General features: G+C 45.0%; 2 non-coding genes across 2 annotated transcripts; both read left to right on the forward strand.

The window, feature by feature from the left end:
* The first annotated feature begins 1374 nt into the window (after positions 1–1374).
* Positions 1375–1447, forward strand: TRNAV-CAC (transfer RNA valine (anticodon CAC)). Its single transcript has one exon. It is a non-coding gene; the product is annotated as a tRNA-Val (tRNA).
* Positions 1448–3647: 2200 nt separating this feature from the next.
* On the forward strand, positions 3648–3721 carry TRNAN-GUU (transfer RNA asparagine (anticodon GUU)). The gene has a single exon. It is a non-coding gene; the product is annotated as a tRNA-Asn (tRNA).
* Positions 3722–9006: the final 5285 nt, after the last annotated feature.

Below are 9006 nucleotides of genomic sequence, written 5' to 3' on the forward strand. Positions count from 1 at the left end.
ACGTCGTTGCTTCTCCAATGGTCCTCTTTACTCTTTCTCCTCTTCTTCTTCATTTCATTAATGAGTTTGGCGAGGTTTGTAGGCCTACCTTTCAATCTTCTTTTCCTTTTGAAATCTTGGAGGTTGAACAAGGAAGGGATGCAAATCTCAGTGAAGTTTTCTCAGTTACCCGTGAGCATGGTGGCCAAGGGGAGGGGCTCTGGAGGCAAACTGCCTGGGTCTGAGTGCTGGCTCTCACTGTCACGGGGGTGAGACCCTGGAAAGGTTAGCTCAGCTTTTCAGTGCCTCAGTGTTCTCATCTGCAACAAGGGGTGGTAAAGTCCTACACTATCTTCCAGGGTTGTTATGTGGACTTAGTAAGTTATTCCACAGTAAAGCACTGAGGAACAGTGCTGGTCACTGAGTAAAGCTCGAGAAAGCTGGTATTATCGTTATCATGAAGTCTTTTATTTCCCCTTCTAACTGTACCACTGCTGACTTTCAACATGCCCCAGAACAAATTGCGATTGTTTAAATGTTTAGCTGACCTCTTCTCCCTCATATTAGTGACCTGCATCTGGAAAATTGGTTGGTTTGGACGGTGATCTAACCGGTGATCGAAAGGCAGTGGGGGACTGGATCCAGCTTCATCAGATTCTTGGACCTTGGGCAGGCATGACGATCGTTTAGCTCATGGTAGACGATCTCTTGCACATGTTTCTACAGCAAGAGCTTTTCATAGATAGTCAGACATACCTTAAGTATTATAAGAAAAGTGCAAGTGTGTACCAGTGACCTGTCTTTTTGGTTGTTGTTGTTTGAAGAAATCAAAGGAAGAAAAGAGAATTTACCTGGAAGTTGTAGATTTCCTCCTTCAGGTACGACGGAGTGTTTGTAGCAAGCTAGCATTCACCCTGAAAACGACTCAATCAAGTCTGGATGAAAGGAATTCTGTTTGCAGGCTTTGGAGAAATGCAGCTAGGACCCACAGGATCCGCTCCAGAGAGAGAGAAGCTCACTGGAGTGAACCTACTTCTCTACCTTTTCCCCTTAGGCCCAAAGGGCACTTGCCCGAAGCCCCGGCTCCCGCGGCTTCTGGGAGCTGAGGAGTCGGCAGCGGGGGCGACCCCTGCACTCGGGGGCACAGCCGTGGATCCGCGGACTCTGCGGTCGGTGCGGGAGCCCGAAGGCCGGCTGTGGGAGGCTCGGGGGTCCTCCCTTCGGGGCCGGCGAGGAACCCTGAAAGCAGGGCCTCTCGGAAGCCGCAGTCTCCTTGCCTGAGAGATCTCGGGGCTTCAAGGTTCATTCTTCAGTTGAAAAAGTTGGCGACTCGGATAGTGGTGGCAGGACCTACGGATTTCAGGGACGTGCCACTAAGGCGGTAGCACCCGCCGTGTTTCCGTAGTGTAGCGGTTATCACGTTCGCCTCACACGCGAAAGGTCCCCGGTTCGAAACCGGGCGGAAACAAACGTCCTTCCTTTCTGAAGTTTTTACCTTCCCATTCAAAAAACCCAAACGGGCGAAAGGCAGGGGGTGAGGCAGCGGGCGCAGCCTCAGTTTCCATCCCCAAGGTACAGGGCAGGAGTTCGCTTACTGCCTGAGAGCCTGCTCAGCACCAGGAACCCGCCCTCCTTTCTCTGCTCTGAGGCACTGCGGAGGGCAGGCCACAGCCAGCTAATCCAAGTGGGCAAAGGACCAGGCTGACTTCGGGTCATTTTTACATCCGGAAATCCCCTCACCTACTAAGCAGGCGCCTAAACCTCTTCCACGTGTTCACACGAGTTATGTCTCTGAAAACCAAGGAGTTCATCCCTGTGAAGCACACTTGGCTTTCCCCCACCTCGGCACACGTACGCAACAGTTTGATTTGCGTGACGCAACAAAAGAGCCCGAACCCAACTGTGCACCGGGGACCCGAGCCAAAGACACAGAAATGAACAACGTCAGGCTCCACGAATTGAGCCGGTCGCGGAGGGGAAGGAGCCCGTACCGGTGCCGTCTCCAGGAGAGCCCCCAGAGCCAGGGCAGAGATCAGGAAGTGGACGGATCCGCCCATCACCTGCTGACATCCCAGTCGGCACCTGACTCAAGGGAAAAGCGAGGTTCAGAAAGAGAGCAGGACCTTGGCTCGGCAGCACACAGCGCTGAAGCTAGAGCAGGACGGACCTTGGGTCCTGTCTCAGGGCCCAAGGCGTCGCCCAAGACCGTAGAGGCGAAGGGTGATGAGCAGCCGGGCAAGGGCTGGGAGCCTTGCACAGCTGCATTCAGCCCTGGGCTTCTGGGAAATCTCCGTTCCTGCGCTCCGGGTCTCTGAAGTTTAATCTTGACTTTTACCATTTGCATCTGGAGACGCTACGTCGGGGCTCCTCAATGGTTCCCTGGTGGTCTAGCGGCTAGGATTCGGCGCTTTCACCGCTGCGGCCTGGGTTCGATTCCCGGTCAGGGAAGCCTTTGTAAACATTTTTTTTTTTTCTTTTTTTCCCCTTCAGCGTCTCCACTGGCAGGAGTCTTCCTCTTCCTGCCCCGACCAGAGCTGTGTTTTGCTTCAAGGTTCAGATGCAGAAGAGCTTCTGCACTGAGTCCCCAAATGCCGCTGAGTCCCGGCCTCAGGGTCCTTGACGTCGCGCAGGCTGGAGGACGTGAGATGTAAGGAACAGCCTGGGCTGGCCGGCTCTCGCCTCGGCTCTTTTCTCCCTGCATGGTACAAACCCGAAGTCTTATTTACCGCGTTCTCATCCCAAGAGAATCGGGGACTCGAGTTCCAAACATTCATTAAGAACCCAAACCAAAGCCCTTTGAAACATACAAGAAAGTTGCAAGAGTAATAACATCGTATATTCTGTACGTAAGTGCACAGTAAACATTTTCCCACGTTGGGTTTCTCACTCTCTCTCCGTATATAAGAATGGCGACACCACTTGAGAGCTCCTTGCAGACATCTCCACTCAAGATTGCTCCTTTCGTTTGGCGTGTCTCTGAAAGGCAGCTTCTGCGGGACTTGTCCTCCAAGACCAGGGGAAGCCTCTGTCCTCGCGAGGAGGCCCCCTTGCCCTTTCAGGAACCTGAAATCCGTTCTCTTCAGGCTGTAGAGAAGCTTCAGGAGGAGTTTTATTCAGCTCCCCCCCGCCCCCGAAGTGCAGGCCAGGCACGTTCTGTGCTAGTAGGAATCCCCCCGGACCGGCTGCCCTCCGGTCTCCTTCCCGGTTGCCTTGGCGGGCAGTGGGGTCTCGGGTCAGCCTGAGCGCTGGAACCGCCTACCTCGGGAAAGGCCCTTCTGGGAAGTGCAGCTGCCCCTTGGCTGTGGCCTGGATCTCTGTGCCCTGCACGGAGCGTAAAGGGTTCTGACAGGACACAAAGGGGACGAATCCTTCCCTGTAGTGAGTGGGAGGATGAGAGGACCAGATGGGAAATGCGTCCAAGGGAGGGGGGAGTATTCTCAAGTGCTTGTCAGAATTGTCTGCATGGGTGGCTGCCCTATGATAATAGTGCTTAGTGTTGTCTTTTCCTGACCTCGCCCCAGTCTCAGGTCCAGTGCGATCGGCTGCTCTAAACTTTCCGTTTTCCCGAAGCTTTGGAACTGGTACCGTTTTCCTGCGAGAAAGGCGGCACAGCCTAGGAATTGGTAAGTGTCTACTCCATAGAGAGGCCAGAAGAGCGGCGTGCTGCTGTCTCTGTGGCGCAATGGGTTAGCGCGTTCGGCTGTTAATCGAAAGGCTGGTGGTTCGAGCCCACCCAGGGACGGTGGGAGAGGTTTTAGAACCCATTCAGCGTTTTCCGTGCTGATTACCATTCCAAGTGTTCCATGCTGATTACCATTCCAGGTGTTCCATGCTGATTATCACCTGTACATCTGCTCCCGCAAAGTTTACCGAACTGCATTCGGGGTCCTATCCCGGATAGTCTTTTTTGTCTGAGGCTTGTCCTGAGGATTCTGGTATTTCCCGGTATGTGACACCGCAGCAGTGAGAAGCTGTCCACCTCTTGTCTTTCCACTATTTGCTAAAAACCACGTGGGCCCAGTCAACCCTTGTCAATAACTGCAAAGCTGTAATATCTACAATAAGGATGATCTTAATATGCAATGGTTCCCTCCTAAGGAACTCAGCATTAATAAGGGGGATTAACAGGCTCCCTGACTTCAGACTATATTACAAAGCTACAGTAATCAAGACAGTTTGGTACTGGCACCAAAACAGAAATATAGATCAATGGAACAGGATAGAAAGCCCAGAGATAAGCCCACGCACATATGGTCACCTTATCTTTGATAAAGGAGGCAAGCATATACAGTGGAGAAAAGACAGCCTCTTCAATAAGTGGTGCTGGGAAAATTGGACAGGTACATGTAAAAGTATGAAATTAGAACACTCCCTGACACCATACACAAAAATAAACTCAAAATGGATTAAAGACCTAAGTGTAAGGCCAGACACTATCAGACTCTTAGAGGAAAACATAGGCAGAACACTGTATGACATAAACCACAGCAAGATCCTTTTTGACCCAGCTCCTAGAGAAATGGAAATAAAAACACAAATAAACAAATGGGACCTAATGAAACTTAAAAGCTTCTGCACAGCAAAGGAAACCATAAACAAGACCAAAAGACAACCCTCAGAATGGGAGAAAATATTTGCAAATGAAGCAACTGACAAAGGATTAATCTCCAAGATTTACAAGCAGCTCATGCAGCTCAATAACAAAAAAACAAACAACCCAATCCAAAAATGGGCAGAAGACCTAGATAGACATTTCTCCAAAGAAGATATACAGATTGCCGACAGACACGTGAAAGAATGCTCAACATCATTAATCATTAGAGAAATGCAAATCAAAACTACAATGAGGTATCATCTCACACCGGTCAGAATGGCCATCATCAAAAAATCTAGAAACAATAAATGCTGGAGAGGGTGTGGAGAAAAGGGAACACTCTTGCACTGTTGGTGGGACTGTAAATTGATACAGCCACTATGGAGAACAGTATGGAGGTTCCTTAAAAAACTAAAAATAGAACTACCATACGACCCAGCAATCCCACTACTGGGCATATACCCTGAGAAAACCATAATTCAGAAAGAGTCATGTACCAAAATATTCATTGCAGCTCTGTTTACAATAGCCAGGACATGGAAGCAACCTAGGTGTCCATCATCGGATGAATGGATAAAGAAGATGTGGCACATATATACAATGGAATATTACTCAGCCATAAAAAGAAATGAAATGCAGGTATTTGTAATGAGGTGGATGGAGTTAGAGTCTGTCATACAGAGTGAAGTAAGTCAGAAAGAGAAAAAGAAATACAGTATGCTAACACATATATATGGAATCTAAGGGGGAAAAAAAAGGTCATGAAGAACCTAGTGGCAAGACGGGAATAAAGACACAGACCTACTAGAGAATGGACTTGAGGATATGGGGAGGGGGAGGGGTGAGATGTGACAGGGTGAGAGAGTGTCATGGACATATATACACTACCAAATGTAAAATAGATAGCTAGTGGGAAGCAGCCGCATAGCACAGGGAGATCAGCTCGGTGCTTTGTGACCACCTAGAGGGGTGGGATAGGGAGGGTGGGAGGGAGGGAGATGCAAGAGGGAAGAGATATGGCAACATATGTATATGTGTAACTGATTCACTTTGTTGTAAAGCAGAAGCTAGCACACCATTGTAAAGCAATTATACTTCAATAAAGATGTTTAAAAAAAAAAAGGGGGGGGGATTAATACAGGAAGAATATTGAATTTTTAGCACGGAATAGGCAGCTTTCTTTCATTGGTATACTCAAGTTCCTAAATAACTGAAAAAATTCAAACAAGCGTCCTTCAGGGATTGCTGAAATCAGACGACAGAAAGCAGAGGAGAGACATATCATTACAAACAAGCAACAAAGTCAGCAGCCTGAGCACTTGTGACAACCCTACAAATCAAGATTTGAACCTTCCAGAACTGTAAGCCAGTTCGGTCGCTAATAAAAATGGATGAGGAGCAATGACTTCATGCACAGATACATACCCTGGAGACTCAAAAGCATAGGACAATGACTTCATGCACAGACACATACCCTGGAGACTCAAAAGCATATCACAGAATTACTCCGATTTTCATTAATGAGCTTCCTTCAAGGACCTAATGTGGCTTACTTATTTCATTGTGTTTCCCTCACTGTCAGTTGCTGTTAAAACATATCATTGCCTCTGCTTTCACCTTAAATAATGCCCACTAGTTTGATGAATTTTTTTCCCTTTAAATATATTTTCTCAGAAGCAAAACAATATACTTTCTCTTCCTTGGGAGAGAATAGACAAATTAGGCCTCTAAACATTTAAATTAATTAAAAATTAATTCCCCAATTAATTTCAGGAAAGTAATAATCACCTGTATAAATTTAAAATAAGAAAATTAAGAATTTCTGGGAAGAATGCTTTACCACTTATGCTTTCAATGTGGTATTTCTATAAGGAAAAATTTTGTTGTTGAATTGGTGACAAGGAACAATAACAGATTTAGCTGTAGATTAAATTAATGGTCTTGATTACTCGGAACAACAGTGAGAAACGAAATGAAATTGATTACAAAGATGACCCTTAATACTTTGAAGCAATTTAAATAATTTATACATTTTATATATAATGACATTTAAAATGTTTATGTCCTGTCGTGTGCTTTTATTGAGGTTACTCAGAAAAATTAGATTGGTTTAATAATTTTGGTCTAAAAACGACTATATATATATTTTCAGATTATGTTATGATGTAGAAAAGAATGGTGGTATAATATACTGTTATATAAGTCTTGGCTTTATTTTGGCTTGAAAATCTGAGTTACGTTGGACTTCCTAAATTTCCTGTACTGGTTGTACTGGTTAAATAAGCAAACGTATCCAATAAGTTTTCAACGACTAATAATTTAAATTTATGTGTTGAAGTATATTAAATATACTAGTCAAGTACATTAAATATACTAATTTCTTTAAAGAGGAATGAATACTTGTAATTCTAGGAACCAGACGACTCAATTATTCCACTTACAATTTTTGGTAAATATTTTTAGGCGTCATCTAGTATATGATTCCATATATACCAATATATGATTCCAAAATTCTCATGGTCCAGCATGTGTCAGCTTGAATTACAAGTTCAAGATCTAGAGTTAACTTTAATCCTTTGACTAACATTAAATTGATTTAATTAACGAATCATCTTTGGTTGCCTGCAAATTCTCTCTGTCTTCGTCCTTCCCGTTTGCCCTAATTTCATGATAGGTCGGTTGACAACAGCGCTTTCGTTGGGGAATGCTGTTGTTTTCTGGGTTCACATATATTTCTATATGTTGTAGGTTTGTGGCTGGTGCTGTGGCTATTCTTATGTGTTCCCTTGACAAAAGTTCAGTAGAGTGGCTTGTGTTTTCACTGCTCTGACATGTCAGAATCATAACCTTCATGCTGCGCACTGCACAGCTTCTGAAACCTTCTCAAAGCGCCTCCTTGCTTCTTGTTACACATTCACTTTTTGCATGGCACTTGCTTTTTATCACAGCAAGCACCAAAATCCAGCTTGGCAAAGACATGATATCATTGAAAAGAATGTAGAATAATCTAATGTTGGCAGATTTTACTATGTAAATTACACCTCAATAAAGCTTACTTTTTTAAAAAAAAGGACAAACAAAACCAAATGTTGACAGGATGGCGAGCACTGGAAATTCTTATTCATTTCTGGAAAGGGTATACAAAAGTTCCACAGGTTGGAAAAAAATTTGGCAGCATCCACTGAGGGTCATACATACACAGTTATATGCTGTGGCCCAGAAATCGTACTTTTAGCTGTGCTATACCTTTGACCTGTGCTCTCCAATATGATAGGTACAAGCCACATGTAGCTACTGAACACTTGAAAGTTGCTAGGGCCACAAGTTGTAATGATAATATTTTGACGTAATAAGTCTCCTAAAACATTCACATAGATGAAAATAGAAAATTCAAAATTCCTTGTGACAGGTTTGAAAACTAATAAAGGGAAACGTCACTCAAATGAAGTCGGGAGACCAGAAGTGGGAGCTCTCATGGGGTACCACTCAAGTTCAAAGACAGGAAGTATCGTCAATTACAAACCCAAACAGAAGAAGCATCAACAGCAAGAATCATCGATTACAGGCCCCAACAGAAAAACATATTCGTTGCATCTCCTGCAAGAATTCAGCAACTTGGCAATGAGAAACCGTCATCACCCTGAACTTTCACTTTTCTCCAATGGACTTGGGTTCAAAACAACCTCCCTCAGCTTCCTCCTCTTTCTCTGTAAAGTAAGTTTCCTTCCTCTCCTTTGTTTGTGGGACTTGCCTATGGCTTTTGCTATAGCTTGCTTGTCCTGAATTGCAATTCTTCCTGCTATTCCTGAATAAACCCTTTCTGCTGGAAAAAAACAAAAAACAAAAAACCCCCCAACTTTTATATATTTTTATTTTTATAAATTTTTAAAATTTATTTTGTTTATTTGTTTTTGGCTGCGTTGGGTCTTCGTTGCTGGGCGAGGGTTTTCTCTAGTTGCAGTGACTGGGGGCTACGCTTCATTGTGGTGGCTTCTCTTGTTGCGGAACATGGGCTCTAGGCGGGCAGGCGTCAGTAGTTGTGGCATGAGGGCTCAGTAGTTGTGGCTCACGGGCTCTAGAGCGTAGGCTCAGTAGTTGGGGTGCACGGGCTTAGTTGCTCCACAGCATGTGGGATCTTCCCGGAACAGGGCTCGACCCCGTGTCCCCTGCCTTGGCAGGCAGATTCTTAACCAATGCGCAACCAGGGAAGCCCCCAAAAGTATTATTTTGAAAGTCAACACTGGCATTATTCTCTTGGAATGGGGTGCCCTAGAAAAATGTGTATGTCCACCAAAGGTCATAAAAAAATGTTCGTACCATTTCAGAATATCTTCAATTGGAAACAACTGAAATGTCCAACAGTAGAAAACTATGTCGAGTTATATTCTTACAAGGAATACACACAGAGACAAAGAACTACGTGAAAAATAGGG

The sequence above is a fragment of the Eubalaena glacialis genome, chromosome 3, assembly GCF_028564815.1.
Source record: "Eubalaena glacialis isolate mEubGla1 chromosome 3, mEubGla1.1.hap2.+ XY, whole genome shotgun sequence".
Lineage (NCBI taxonomy): Eukaryota > Metazoa > Chordata > Mammalia > Artiodactyla > Balaenidae > Eubalaena > Eubalaena glacialis.